Source organism: Sceloporus undulatus, chromosome 1, assembly GCF_019175285.1.
Source record: "Sceloporus undulatus isolate JIND9_A2432 ecotype Alabama chromosome 1, SceUnd_v1.1, whole genome shotgun sequence".
Taxonomy (NCBI): domain Eukaryota; kingdom Metazoa; phylum Chordata; class Lepidosauria; order Squamata; family Phrynosomatidae; genus Sceloporus; species Sceloporus undulatus.
The window spans coordinates 22,411,145-22,427,054 of NC_056522.1; the positions used below are offsets into that span (position 1 = coordinate 22,411,145).

General features: G+C 43.8%; 1 protein-coding gene across 6 annotated transcripts in view; it reads right to left on the reverse strand.

The window, feature by feature from the left end:
• The window catches only part of SLC8A1 (solute carrier family 8 member A1), a 475,767-nt gene that overhangs the window by 366,912 nt on the left and 92,945 nt on the right, over positions 1-15,910 (reverse strand). For 5 of the 6 annotated variants that reach the window (XM_042445615.1, XM_042445613.1, XM_042445610.1 and 2 more), the window contains exon 1: positions 4,827-4,878. The exons of the other annotated variant lie outside the window; for it this stretch is intronic. The gene's annotated coding sequence lies outside the window, so the exon portion shown is untranslated. Of the gene's footprint in view, positions 1-4,826; positions 4,879-15,910 lie in introns of those variants that run through there. 6 annotated transcript variants of the gene reach the window in all.

Below are 15,910 nucleotides of genomic sequence, written 5' to 3' on the forward strand. Positions count from 1 at the left end.
ATAAAATCTTTCAGTGCCTAACACAGAACACAGAACTGAAGAACAATTTAAGATTCTCATGTGTAAATGTGCTAGAAGCTTGTAGCTATATATATATAAATAAAAAAATTCTAGGCACATGGATCCTTGAGGTATTTGGCTGGTCGGTTGCTGTCAAAATGCTGACCTTGGTAGACCATTGGCCTGATCCAATACAAAGTCCTGGTGTTTCTGAACAGAGGAAGGCAAATTAGAGAAATGGGGCTCTGGATAGTGTTCCATCAAAAGCAGCTATGCCCTAAAGAAAAAAGAAATCATAAAGATGTGGAATAAAGTGTGGGAAGTCTGGCCATGCCCATCACTGGGGTAGTAGATTTTATATTATAACAGAATCCCATTTTGCTGAACACACTGGGAGTCCACGAAAATTGGCACAAACTGCAGGAGGACTAGGCAGATGGAAAGTGGGAGAAAGAATGTCACTGAGCTACCCAGCTTATTAAAAGGGAAGATGATGAGAAAAATTGGTCATATACACCTGAATGAATTTGAATAGATGGTCTATAAAACCGGAATGAAGAGAGCAGAAAGATTGAATGCATCCACAGTTGTACCCTTGTGGGATTTTTTTTTTTTCAGTTTCATTCTTCATTGCATTTCCTTTTTACAGTGAGGTGCTCTCCTTTAGTTTAATGGACTGAGACAGTATTTTGGCAGTTTGCTATCACCCCTAACTACAATAATCTCTGGTGAAGGTTTGGCATCCATGATAGAGTTAATTTATATTGCTATTAAGACACAGAACTAAAATTATTGGTAAGAGGTGGCCTTATTTCTGCTTGTTGTTGTTGTGTGCCTTCAAATTGTTTCCAACTTATGGAGACTCTAAGGTGGTGAACCTATTCTGGGGTTTTCTTGGCAAGGTTTCTTCAGAGGGGGTTTGCCACTGCCATCCTGTGAGGCTGATAACAGTGTGACTTGCCCAAGGTCACTCAATGGGTTTCCATGGCCAAGATGCGATTTAAACTCTGGTCTCCAGAGTCATGGTCCAATGCTCAAAATGCTACACCACGCTGGGTCTGTATTAAGATATTAAACTAAAATATTAGTAAGATGTAGCCTTACCTCTGTTGAGATGAAGCTAATACATAGTGAGGTGGGTTTTTGTGTTAGTTTTTTTTACAATAATGGAGTTCCTAATAATACCAATCTCAATAAGAACTCAATCAGGACTGCAGGTGTCTCTTAATTATTTAATTCGCTTGAAGAAGAGATGTAAGTAAATATCTAAAGACAGAAATTGGGCTGAGGGAAAAAGGGAAAAGCAAGTGAGTTTGCTGTACAGGGAAAAGAAAAATCGATTTTTGTCCAGCAGCAAACATGCTAAATCAAGCAAAATTAACAAGTGCTACAGAGGTAGCAGTTTGCTTTTGCTTGTCAGACTGAGTAACTGTTGGGGAAAATGAAGGAAATTAGAGTGAGCCATGGTGAAGAACATTTCTTCATTAACCCTCAACTTGATCTCATGCCGTGCTCATGAAAGGGCATTTCTCTGTCTCTTAAGCTTTCCACACTGCCCTCAACATGCTGAATTATTTGTATGGCACCTTCACTGCATGCCTTTTTCTCCCCCCACCGCCAGCTCAGCAAAATGCTGGTCTAAAATACAGTTCATGTTATTTCAAAAGAGTACTTTACCATGCTCAAAGTCTGCAGTTTTGGTATGCATTAGCATCCCCTACCACACCCATGCACAAGTCTGACACACCTATTTCTTTTCATCTGTTCAGAGCACCACTTCAAATTGATTTGGATAGCATGTTATTTTACCACTATTACTTTAGGTTATTTAAGGTGTCTCATTAGAAATAGTTACACCTGGTATGTGCTCCCACAGACGTGGCAGGGAATACCATGCAGACAGTCTCCTGTGGACTTCAGCATGACTGATGCAGCGTTGAAACCACCTTCAAGTCCCACAGTTATGGATGCTACAGTTTAACTAACACACGATGGACAAAAGAACTGGCCAAACCACCTCTGACTATTCCTTGCCTATGAAAACCTTATGAAATTTATGGGGGTCACCAAAAATCAACAGGCGACTTGAAGGCATGCGTGCACACACACACACACACAGAGTGCTTTCAATAAAAGCTCAGATGTACTGTGGCTGTGCATTTAAATGCAGCCCTGTCTCTTTTTATTTAACAATTATTAAATGCTTTATTGCATGATTGTGGGAAAAGCAGTTATGAAGGTGGATGCAGATGTGAAGGGCTTTCACTCTGCAGTCCAGAACTCTATCTCTCACCCTCCCGTTATCAGGCAAGGGAATCAATGTATCTCACATACCCCAACCCTACAGCAGAAATGATTGCAGCCCTCTCCCCACCCCATGCAACGGTTCCACAGTGCAGTCCTTGCTTCCAGCCACAAGCACACCAGCAATGCAACTTTATATCCATCCTCTCAGTACCAAAGCCCTCTGAGTTCATAGAATCATAGAATCATAGAATCATAGAGTTGGAAGAGACCGCAAGGGCCATCCAGTCCAACCCCCTGCCATGCAGGAAATCCAGATCAAAGCATCGTCGACAGATGGCCATCCAGCCTCTGTTTGAAGACCTCCAAGGAGGGAGACTCCACTACACTCCGAGGAAGTGCATTCCACTGTCGAACAGCCCTTACTGTCAGGAAATTCCTCCTAATGTTGAGGTGGAATCTCTTTTCCTGTAGCTTGCATCCATTGCTCCGGGTCCTAGTCTCTGGAGCAGCAGAAAACAAGTTTGCTCCCTCCTCAATATGACATCCCTTCAAGTATTTAAATAGGGCTATCATATCACCTCTTAACCTTCTCTTCTCCAGGCTAAACATCCCCAGCTCCCTGAGTCGTTCCTCATAGGGCAAGGTTTCCAGACCTTTCACCATTTTAGTCGCCCTCCTTTGGACACGCTCCAGTTTCTCAATGTCCTTTTTGAATTGTGGCGCCCAGAACTGGACACAATATTCCAGGTGACTCCTAGATAAGCGCATATAGGATAGCAGCCATAAATACAAAGTTCAATATCTTAACAGCAGCTTAGTTTCACGCTATAGTGGGTGCTAAACCTCCTACCAGATACTATTGTAGTTAGGGACCATAGCAAACTGCCAATATAGGGTATCAACCAATTAAACAGAAAGGGGAGCACCTCGCTATAGGAATGAAGCCAGGAGGGGCAAAGACAGGGAGTTTCCTTTAAGTGGGTGTGTTCTGCTGCCATGCTTAGAAAAGAGCAGCTGGATGCTGGCTGTCTTTGAAACACCATTTTCCACCGCAGACCCTTTTCTGTAGGATGAACCTATTTCCCTCTCTGCTCTTTATACAGTATCTGTGGGGGAAAAGACAGGGGGACTCACAAGATTTTTCCCATTAAGATTTTCCTCTCTCTCTGTGTAGTGTGTGTGTGTGTGTGTGTGTGCGCGCGCATTGGTGTGTGCCTCCATCTGACGCAAGTGTGAGTCCTCCCCCCCCAAGTGTAAGTGCTTGCACACTCAGACACGTGTCTGCAAAACCTCCCTTTTGCGGATCCTCTGCTTTTCCTCCCCACCCTGCAGCCATCCAAGCCCCATCATCAGTTGGGTTGGGGAAGACAGGATCAGGATTGTAATTCTTAATGAGTTTGGGTTAGAAACTGCAGGGTGGGTTTTTCTCTCCTATCCCCCTTTTCCTGATAGGAGCTGCCTATTGCAGATCCTACAATGCCTGGCAAACACTGCATACTCGTCTGCAATTTGTGGCAGTGCATGGACATGAGTGTGCATGGGTTTTCCCCCAGACGAAGCAAACCATCCTCCTCATCATCCCTGTGATCCTCAAAACACACCCTGCAATTCATGGCAGCACATGGACATGAAGTGTGTATGAGTTTTCCCCCAGAAGAAGCAAACCATCACCACTACCACCACCATCACCATCACTCTGATCCTCAAAGCACACCCTGCAATATATGGATGTGCATGGACATGTGTGTGCATGGGTTTTCTCACAGCAGAAGCAAACCATCACCACCATCATCATCACTGTGATCCTCAAAGCACACTCAGCGCATGGCCATGTGTGTGTATGCCCCCCCCCCGAAGAAGCAAACCATCACCACCACCATCCTCATCCTCATTGTGATCCTCAAAGCACACCCTGCAATTCATGGCAGCACAGAGACACCAGTGTGTATGGGTTTTCCCATGGACACAAGTGTGCATGGGTGTCCCCCCCCCCCCAGAAAAAGCAAACCATCACCACCATCATCACTGTGATCCTGCATTTCATGGCAATGATCAGACATGAGTGTGTAAGGGTTTTCCCCCAGAAAGAAGTAAACCATCACCATCATTATTACTGTGTTCCTCAAAGCACACCCTGCAATTCACGGTAGCGTGCAGACACGAGTGTGTAAGGGTTCTCCCCCAGAAGAAGCAAACTACAGTATCATCATTATCAATGTGATCCTCAAAGCACATCCTGTAATTCATGGCAGCGCATGGACATGTGTGTGCATGGGTTCCACCCCCCCCCAGAAGCAAACCATCACCACCCTCATCTTCATCACTGTGATCCTCAAAGCACCCCCTGCTACACTCTCTCGCCTCCCTCCCTCCCCTCCACCGAAGAGGGAAATCCAAATCTCTGCTCCCAGCCATCCATTCATTCATCCATCCGTATGGCTGCAGCGCTGTCACACACAGCTGACCCACCCGAACGCCTTCTCCTCCTAGCACCGACATGGTACTCAAAATCAAAAATTAAATAAATGATAGGGAATATGCATATAACCCCCACCCTCACCACACACACATACACAAACCTGCAAGGCTGGGAAGGTTTGGGCAGCAACAGGTCCCTGGCTGGCAGTAAGGCAGACCTGCAACAATAGCAGCAGCAGCAGCAGCAGCAGCAGCCCAAGTTACTGGGAAGTTGGTCCCTCCCTGGCAAGGCAAGCAAGGCAAGGCAAGGCAAGGCACAGGTAGCAACAAGAAGGAGGGAAGAAGTGGGTGTGTTTGCAGAGAGAGAGGCGAGCGCAAAGAGGGGGAGAGAAAGAGGGGAGGACGCGTAAAGGCGGAGAAAGAGTAGCGCTTCCTAGGCTGGACCAGACTCAGAGCATCCTTGATGGCTGGCTCTCATCCTCTCACCAAGGAAAGATGCTTTTCCTTCCTCCATTCTCTCCAAGCATGGCTACCTCCTTACCTGATCTAGTTTGCAGAGTCCCTGAAGGATCCTCAGATCTCTGGACAGGATCACTTTTGACCCAGAGCCTTCCCTTGTCTTGCCAGGCGGCTGCATCCGCACTGCAGGAATAATCCAGTTTGACACCATCTGAACTGCCATGGCTCCATGCGCTCTGGTGCCACAACCAACTCCCATTCCCAGAATTCCAGATCATGGAGCCATGGCAGTCCATGAGGCGTCAAACTGGGTTATTTCTGCAGTGCGGATGCAGCCATAAATCCAAAACACACTGCAGAAATAATCCAGTTTGAGACTGGTTTAACAGCCCTGGCTCAGTGCTAGGAAATCCTGGGAACTGTGGTTTGTTGTGGCACCAGAGCTCTCTGCCAACATGTCCTCCCTTTGGAGCAGGAGGACTAAGAAGCCTGCATTTCCATTTCCATGCATGTTTGGAGCTTTTACGTTGTTGTTGTTGTTGTTGTTGTTGTTATTATTATTATTAATTGACTTATATCCCTCCTTTCTCCCAGTAAGTGTTTCAAGCTTTTATATTACAGTATTCTCATTACTACTACTGCTGTTATTTACTGATATCCTTCCTTTTCCCCAATAAGTGTTTTGAGCATTCAGATTACAGTATTATTATTATTATTATTATTATTATTATTATTATTATTATTATTATCTTATATCCCACCTTTCTCCCAATACGTTTTGAGCTTTTATGTTGCTGTTGTTGTTGTTGTTAATGGAGGACCTTCCAGGAAAAAATGGAGGACGTGTTCAAATAAAAGCTTTTTTAAAAAAACAACCTCAGAAATATAAAAACCATGCTTTTTAGTCCTGCTTCAAATAGGAGGACATTTGGGGAATTCCTCCCGGACACAAGGCTGGGAATGGAGGACGTGTCCGGGAAAAGGAGGACGTCTAGTCACTCTTAACCCTACAGCAAATGGGAGAACATTTGGGAATACCTCCTGGAGAGAAGACTGAAATGGAGGACATGTCCGGGGAAAGGAGGATGCCTGGCCGCTCTTTCCTCCAAACGGGAGAGCGTTTGGGAAAACCTCCTGGACAGAAGGCTGAAATAGAGGACGTGTCCGGGGAAAAGAGGACGCCTGGCCACTCTTAGCCCTGTTCCAATGTCTCCTGGCTGCAGAGGAGGCTGAAAATGGAGGAGGTGTCCGGGGAAAAAAGAAGACGTCTGGTCGTTCTTATCCCTATTTCAAACGGGAGAACATTTGGGAAAGCCTTCTGGAGAGGAGGCTGAACATGGAGGACGCGTCCGGGCAAAAAGGAAGACTCCTGGCCCACTTTCTGGAGCGTCTGCTGGACAGAGAGCGGAAAGTGGAGGACGCCTCATCCACTCTTATGTTTTGGGAAAGCCCCCTTTGGACAGACGTGTCCGGGAAAAGGAGGACGCCCGACCACACTCTCCTCTGGAGGGAGGGAGAGGGGGCTGGAAATGGAGGGCGCGTCCGGGAAAGAAAGACAAAAATTAAGGCGACGCCTGGCCACTCTGAGTCCTGCTCCAAAAGGGAGAGCATTTGGGAAAGCTCCCAGGAAGCTGGGAAATGGAGGACGCGTCCGGGAAAAGGAGGACGCGTCCGGGACCCCCCCCAGGCTCCTTCCCGACCTACCTGAGGGTTGCCCTGGCGCCTCGGGTGGCAAGCGAAGGTGTCCCCACCTCCTCCTCCTCCTCTTTCTCTTTCCCCTTCCCTTCCTCCTCCTCCTGCTCTCCTCTTCAGAGAAAGGCCTCCTCCTCCTCCTTCTCCGCCGCCGCCTCCTCTGCCTGCCCTCTCCCCATCCTCGCCTCCCTGACCATATCTGGAAAGCCCCAGCAGCAGCAGCAGCAGCAGCCGCCAGGCCACCTTCTTGGCGGCGCCCAGGGCTCCAGGCAGCCTCCCTCCCTCCCCTTCTCGGCGCCTTGGACTCCGGGGCCCAGGGGGCGGCGGCGGGGCTCCCTCCCTCCCTGCCCCCTGCTCCTGATGCGGGACACAAGGCACCGGGACAGGGGCGCCCTCCGTCTCCGGCAGCCGGAGAAAGGCGGCGGAGGCGCAGGCGGATGAGTGGGAGAGGAACCCACCGGTGTCTCTTGGGGGGAGAGAGAGAGAGAGAGAGACACACACACACACACACACACTTCCCTCATAAACACAGACCAGTTTTACACAAACACACTCATTTCTCTCACACACCAGTTTTACACACACACACACCAATTCCTCTCATACACACACTACTCCTGGTGTCACCCCCCTTGACCTCCTCCCATTCCCCAACATACCAGATCCTTAGTCATGTTTTTTGAACTAATGTTACTCATAGGTTGTAATTCCCGTATATCACTGAATGTAATGGTAATGCTGTTGTGACATAAACAACTAGCAAAATTAAAACCATCCTTTTAAATTACAATATCATACACACAGCCTAAATGTATTTACAGAAACACAGAGTTTCATGTGGTTATAAAGTGGAAAATTTGGTACAATGTGATGGTTTTTTAAAGAAAATTTTAAAATAATTTTTTTAAAAGTATATATATTTTAAATAATTAAATTTCAAAATATAAATTTAAAAGACAGCTAGGGCCTCTCTTTTCTCCTCTCATTGAGCCTCATTGCACCCACAACATCTCTTCAGTATTTTAAAGGGTCCCAGGCGCATCGCATCTCTCACACGGGGGAAATTGGGGATTAAAAAGGCATTTCCCCAGGAAAGTGCCAAGATTTTCACACACATCACAATATGAGAGGACTTATCCCGGGAAGAACCAGGAATGCTTCAGCATCAAGCCATTTACGGGGAAATCCCAAATCATGAGCAGAAGGGCTAAAGGAACGGGGCATTTGGCCTGGATAAGACTAAAGAGGAACTCAAAAGCCCTCTTTCCAGTCATAGGGAAGAGAGCTGAAGTCTACAAAAGTAACTTTTCCTACTTCTGGCAAAAGCCCAATCTCTGCTGCCTCCTCTGAAGACTTTATCATCCTAGGGAGATCCCAAAGAAAAACGGGATTTAAAAGAGAATGCAAAGTTAAACTGAACGTAAAGCAGAGAAAAATGGCAGCTTTTTTCTTTCAGGAAGTTCTGAAAGTAAAAACCTTCCGTTTTTCTCTGCTTTACGTTCAGTTTAACTTCGCATTATTTCACTTTAACAGTGACGTCGTCTGATAAACTTCCTGCATTTGTGCGGCTTGTTTTTATTTAAATCTAGTTTACATTCCGTTTTTCTTTGGGATCTCGCTAGTGTGATAAACTCCAAAGGCTTAAATAGGCTTAAATTACAGGAGGGTAGGGTTTGGATAGTATTAGCAAAGCAAAGAAAACTTACTTTTTTGGCTCATGACTCCCAGGATCTTGAAACCTGCTGTCACCAAGATCAACTTTTCCAACTTCCAATATTAGAATAATAATTTCTTAAGAGTAATTTCACCCTTTCTTGCAGTTTTCAATGAGAGATTTTTAAAAAGCTATCTGTTGGGGATGGTCTCACTTAAGGTTCCCTGCATCCCACAGGAGTGCACTTGGACTGCATGGCCTCTGATTCTTTGTGCCCATATTCATATGAGCAAAGGTTCTCTCACGGCATTCCCTGAGCAGGCATGTGTCTTGCTTATGTACATGCTTCATTTTTAAAATCCTCCCCCATCCCTGTTATGCCATGATATTCAACACGTTTACCCAGATGCAGGCACACTTGAATACAAATGCTGAAGTTCTGGCATCTGTCATGATAGACTCTCAGTGGAGAAGCCAAAAAATATGTAAGCTGCTATGCTGATCTATATCAACAAACTAGTTCTAGCAGTTTTCATCTCCACCAGAGGCTAATGGGTTTTCATTGCTTGCTCAAAGGATGAACTGCCTTTATTATTAAGAAAACATTCAGGGGGAGCTGTGTTGGCCATTTAACCAAATACAAACCAAAATCCATCAGTGATACTTTTACTATCCAACCGAAATGCACAATATACTTGTTGCAAGCTTTTGAAACTCCATGGGCTTCTTCATCCGGCAAGAGGTTACAACAAACAGGACATCTTGCCTGATGAAGAAGCCCATGGAGCTTCAAAAGCTTGCAACAAGTATATTGTGCATTTTGGTTGGCCAATAAAGGTATTTGTTCTTATTGTTAAGAAGTTGCTCCTAGTTTTCAGCCAACCTGAAATGATTTGCATTAGGACAGGGATCCTTCAGAACAATATGTTGCTGGGGAATTGTGCCCCCATTCCTAGGTTCTATAAGGACTGCAGCTAAACACAGGAGTTTATCAAACGGGAGGAATTTATCTTAAATTCGAATGAAAAGAAAGTGGGGCCAAAACGCATTCACTTAAATTTGCTAGTTTCGTGCAATTACGTGAATACGCATTGCATTTGAACTGGCTCCCCATTGTCCGAAAATAGCATGCCATTGCCCGAATTTGCATGTGGCAGTCTATCACGCAATAACGCTAAACCCCATGATTACGTTCAGATTGCCATTGGATTATACTTCCAATTTCCCTTGTCTGATAAACTCCACAGAAGAAACACAAATTGTGTGTGTGTGTGTGTGTGTGTGTTGATATCATCACTGCTAATCAGTAAGTCCTCATATTGATCCTATGAGCCCTGGGTTTACTACACACTAAACAGACCCCACCACAACCTACATGAGACCACAGAGAAATTTTAGTTCATGCTCCTACTGGCAATGAGTCCAGTTGAGTATGAATATATAGACTCCCCCTGTGTAACTGTGGTGTGGTGGCCTATGACTCTGGAGAGCAGGGTTCGAATCCCATCTTGGCTATGTAAACCAGTGAGTGCCCTTAGGCAAGCCACATTCTCTCCACCTCAGAAGATGGCAATGGCAAACCCCTTCTGAAGACACTTGCCAAGAAAACCTCATAATAGGATTGCCTTAGAGTGCCAGAAGTCAGAAACAACTTGAAGGTACTCAACAACAACAACATGTTAATTTGACATATTAACTTGAGCTGCATCCCCATGTTATTCCATCCATGACACACCAAGGCAAATGGTTTAGAGCAGTGTTTCCCATCCATGGATCTTTAGAATCAGTTAGACTTCAACCCAGAGAAACCTGAGCCAGCATGACTTGGGGATTTGGGGCATAGTAGTCCCAACAACATCAGATAATTTATTTAACCCATTGTTTATTTAATTTATTTAATCCATGGTTGGGAGTCACAATTCGGTCACTGCATCACAGGTTGAAATGGAGGGATCCTAATTTGGAAGGAACTTCAAACATTTGCATTTTTGTTAGTTTAAAGGACTTTCACTAGCTTTTATTTTTAAACATAATATTCTTGTTATAGGAAAACAAGTACACAGTTTGTCTCTGGTCTTAAGTTCGGGTGGGTTGGTGGAATAATAAGAACTAGGAACCTGTAGAGACAGCTGACCATTCTTAAGCAAACACAAGTGAAAATATTTGTCTCTTTCCTTCATAGATTCCCCACTGCTGAAGACCTGCTGGTTCACCAAGGAGCCTGAAACTTAAATCTTCCTTCAATCTCTCTCTCTTTTTCTCTCTGAGGGGAAAACAGGATATACAGAGGGAGGCAAAAGAGACTGACTCCCAATGAGGCGTTGAATCCCTGTGCTTTGCTTAAGCCCAGCCTGTGTATATGGTCTCAACTGAAATAAATGGATGACAGGGCAAGAAATGTAAATGAGATCCACAATGTGAATTATTTACACATTTTGCACACATTGCCTGCTTAACTGTAATTGCTACAGAAGTTCCTATGGTATTCACATCAAACTAGTCTTACTTTCATATTTTCATGTACCCATTATGGAAAAAAAAGCAGTACCCTCTTCACCAGTTTCATAATATACATCAAGGAATGCTTCTTTACTGTCCAAACAACATCTAACTACAGATATCCTTCAGGGGCCCTTTCTCCACCTTGTACACAGGCTACTGACATTAGGAGGCTGTAACAATGCTGCCACCCAGTTAAACACTTTTTGTTGCACAACTGTTCATCGTTTAAGCAAGTGACTGAGAACTAAATCCCATTGTAAGTCTCAACTAAAATAGACCCATTTAAAGAATGGGACTTGAATAAGTGTTGACTGATACATTTTCACTGATTTAATGAAACTGCTCTAGCTGACACTAATAATTTGATTTAGCCCTGGAGTATGAATTTCCATACAGTGTAGAGAAACATATTAGAGATGTTAGTGCTGAAGCAAGGAGGGTGTACCTATGTCATAGGAAGCATAAGCTTAGAAGTGTTCCTTTCTGTATGAGAAAAAAGGAAATGCCCTTTTAAAGTTGCCATCTTAAGCCATCATGGTGTAGTGGTTTGAGTGTTGAACTAGGACCTTGGCAAATCAGAATTCAAATCCCCACTTGGCCATGGAAACCCACTGGGAGTCCCTGGCCAGGCCACATTCTCCTAGCCTCAGGGGAATGCAAGAGCAAAACTTCTTCTGAATAAATCTTGCCAAAAAAAACTCCATGATAGATTCATCTTTGTTGTTGTGTTGCCTTCAAGTTGTTTCCTACTTATATGTGAGGCTACCAAAGGGTTTCCTTAGCAAGATTTGTTCAGTGGGGGTTTGTCTTTGCCCTCCTCTGAGGCTGAGAGTGTGAGACTTGCCCAATGGCACCCAATGGGTTTCCATGGCTAATCAGGGATTTGAACCCTGGTCTCCACAGTTGTAGTCCAATGTGCAAACCACTACACCATGCCTTAGGGTCATCATGTCAGAAACTACTTGAAAGCATACAGCAACAACCAACTGTGCACATCATAGGCACCGACCTGCATGCATGTACATGTATGCACACACACACACATACAATTTCTTTGATAAGAATCACAAACCAACTGAAATGGATTTCTTGCATGCCACTTTTTACATATAAACTAGATCTGATATGATTCATTGCTATGCTACATATTCCCAAGTAGCACACATCACATAGTTCAATGCACACAGTGAGATCTTGTGTCCTTTACATGCATTTTAAGTGCTCACATCCCTTATCTCCTTTCACCTTCACATCATAAAGACACCAAGTCTCACAACCAGCTGTCTAATTTTATGAAAATTTAAAAAGATTATTATCATTTCATTTTTAGCATTTGCCTAGTTAATTTGTTTTGAAGGCAGAAATGTGGCACACACTTACCTGAGAGTAGGTAAGAAGTAGAATTTTGCATAAATGTAACTTCTGAGTAGATACTCTTGTGCTCACTCTGCAGTTTATTCAACACACAAATGTGTAGTGTTGTTCTGTGCTCTTCCAATGCACCACTGAGCTGGGAGCACAAATGTAGCAGTATTTGGATGGCAGGTTGATTTTTTTTTTTGATTTTTTACTGTCAGGAATTTCTCCACATTAGACCAACTCCTACAGCTATGCTTCTTCATCATTTTGAACCTAATGGCCCTGGATTCCTACATAAAGACTTTCTTAAGCAAGCGCACACACTGGCCAAGTCATGTATAACATATAATTGGAAGTCTCCAAAGCAACCAACTAAACAGCAGTGGACTGATAACATTTGAGAGACTATAATTATGTAAAACTTACTCAGCAAGTGCCTTGAGCAAGGAATCCTGACTTTAAAACAGATATTGTGGCACCATATTTTCCATTTATTTCTGTGGTGGGAAGCCCTTCAAACCTCTGATCCAATTTCAGGAACAAATAAACATCTAATTTTTATTAGAGAATCCCTTTATCTCTTAAATGATCTTGTTGGATGTAACAGGCATTGTTTTGTTTTGCTATTTTCATTCTTTAATTTCTCCTAAAATAAAATTCTTAAACATAAAATAACTTGTTTAAAAGTGATATATCCCATGCAGCAGCCACTGTAAACTAATGCCAGAAGATAGAATCTTGCAATATTCTTACAATTACTCTCCTTCCAACCCCAAAACAGTTAAAGACAATTCTCATTCATTCACAGAAACACCAAAACATCAATGTTTTAGCCAGCTTAAAAGAATTGTAAACAAACTAACAAACACCATATCCCATATGATCTTGGAAAATAGGCAGGGTCAGCCCTGGTGAGTGCTTGGATGGTAGACCACCAATGAATACCAGGTGCTGTAGGCAATATTGCAGAGGAAGGAACTGGCAGAACCACCTCTGATTTTTCCTTGTCTTGGAAAACCCCATAAAATTCATGGGGTCACTATAATCTGGCAGGCAAACAGGCGGCACGTGCATACGCATGCATATCGAAATGGATTTTTGTAGACTACTGTGGGTTTGCAGAACTTGGAAAAGTTAGGTTTTTAAGATTCCAAATGCCTACATCCTATTTATTTATTTGTACATCACCTTTCTCCCAAAGTGTGACCTGAGGCAGCTTCCAAAGAGAATCAGTTAAAAAAACCTTAACTCTAAAATTTTGAAAACAAATAAAAATCCCCACATTAAAAAACATTAGAAAAACATTAAAAAGCCATACAAAACATAAAGAATAAATAAATAAACTTCCCTGCTTACCTGTTAAAAGCTTGCTTGAACAAAAATGTCTTTACATGTCAGTAAAATGAAAGCAGGGAGGGGGCCAGGGTAGCCTCTCATGGAAGAGGATTCCCAAGAGTGGGAATAACCACTAAGAAAGCTCTTTCCAATGGTTTCCAATATTCCAGTGGAGAGCTAGGAGGAGGGAATCTGAGATGTGCCATTGGCCATGCTGGCTGGGAGATTATGGGATTTGTATTCTCAAAAAGAAACTTTCCCAAGAATTCGGTAGTGGAATAATTGAGAAGCAGGTTATTTGGGAACCAATCCTGAGTTCCCAGTCTCCACATTGGGGGTTGAGGTGGGGAATGAAGCTGGTCCCCAGCAGATGATGAAAGACTCCCTGGTGCACTTTGGACAGGCACACAATGTAGTGGTGTCACTACAGGGGTGCGGGGGATACAGTCTGCACCAGGTGGCAAAAGATTTTTATTTTTTTAATTTTTTAAAATTTATTTTTAAAAAAAATCTTTAAAAGCATCACATTTAACCAAATTTTCACTTCAACCACATGAAACTATGTATACGTAGATGTAGTTAAGCTGTGCCTATGATACTGTAAGTTAAAGGAATAATCTTCATTTTGCTACTTGTTTAGAGAGCCAGTGTGGTGTAGTGGTTTGAGTGCTGCACTGCAACTCTAGACACCCGGATTCAATTCCCAGCTTGACCATGAAACCCACTGGTTGACCTTGGCCAAGTCACCTTCTCTCAGCCTCAGGGGAAGGCAATGGCAAACCTCCTCTGAACAAATCTTGCAAGAAATCCCCCTTAGGGTTGCCATAAATCAGAAACAACTTGAAGACACACAGCAACAAACAAATGAACGGAGTTGTTTATGTCACAGCTATTACCATTACATTCAGTAATATGCAACAATTATGATTAATGAGTAACATTAGTACAAAAAACACTACTAAGGATTCTGTATAGTGTGATATTGGAGGAGGTCAATGGGGGGTGGAGACATTATGAGTTACTGCACCAGGTGACACTAAACCCAGAAGTCAGGGACATGGGATACCTCTGACATCATCCAGCCTGTCAAGGGCTATAAGACAGGGAGGGAACTGGCTTTCCATCTGTTTTTAGATGGCCTCTAGAAGGAGGAAAGAATAGGCAGGCATAGCTTCATTGTGTCTAGACCCAGAAGCTGTTGTAACTTACCCCTATTATGACTCAAAAGAAGAGGAGGAGAAGGCAGACTGCCAGGAATCTGCAGCTCCTGATAACGGAACTCTCTCTGAGTCTGGGGAACTAGGGATTGAGGTTGGGGGGGACAGTGCTCTCCAGCAGGAGATGGCAGAGGCCAAAGATGCTGAAGGTGACACAATCCCATCCTTTGCTGAGTAACAACGAGAGAAACATGGATCTCCATGACTGTTATGCATTAGATACTGACCTAATTCCACACCTGTAGCCTTCCCTCGCAGCTTTAGTGCTGACAACCATCTTAGGTTGTTGACTGGCAGCACTCTCTGGCATTCCTGTTTTCATGACCTTGGGCTGGCTAAGTTTTGAGGACTCTATTTCTTGCTGGCTTTGTATATCCAGACTACTGATGTTACCCCCCCCCCCCCCAAAGAATCCCCATGAACTGTGTCAGCTTCCCCTTTAAATGTTGAAGGAATAGCTCAAAGAAGCTAGCAAAAGGCTGGATAACTTGAGGATTGTTTCCACCTGTTTATACCACTATTAACTGTGAAGGACTCCAAGTTTGGGTGAATAATAAGATTTTTGCTTCTGCATTCATCTTACTCAAATAACCTGTGACTGACCTGGACTGGACACACCACCTAATAGCTCTTGAACCTATATCTTCTGGCACTTGCTGACTGGTGTACAGGACTGCAGCTGAAGAAAGGGCTCCTTTCCATCCCAACTGCCATGTCTGTGGCTCTAGAGGGTAGGCACACTTCCCTCATGCCTAGGCCCAGCAGTGGATGAAAGGCCTTCTGTCCATTCCAACTGCCATTTCCCTGGCCTTTGAGGGAGAGAAGAGAAGTCAGCATCTGTTGGACCTAATTCTTTCCCCAACTGCCATTTCTTTTTCCTTGTGTGCCCTGTCTTATTTAGATTATAAGCCTGAGAGCAAGGAACTGTCAAATTTTAAAATTTTCAAGACACTCTTGGAGGCTTTTTGGCTGAAGGGCAGGTATTAATACTCTAAATAAAATAAATACATAGTTCTTCACTTCTGGT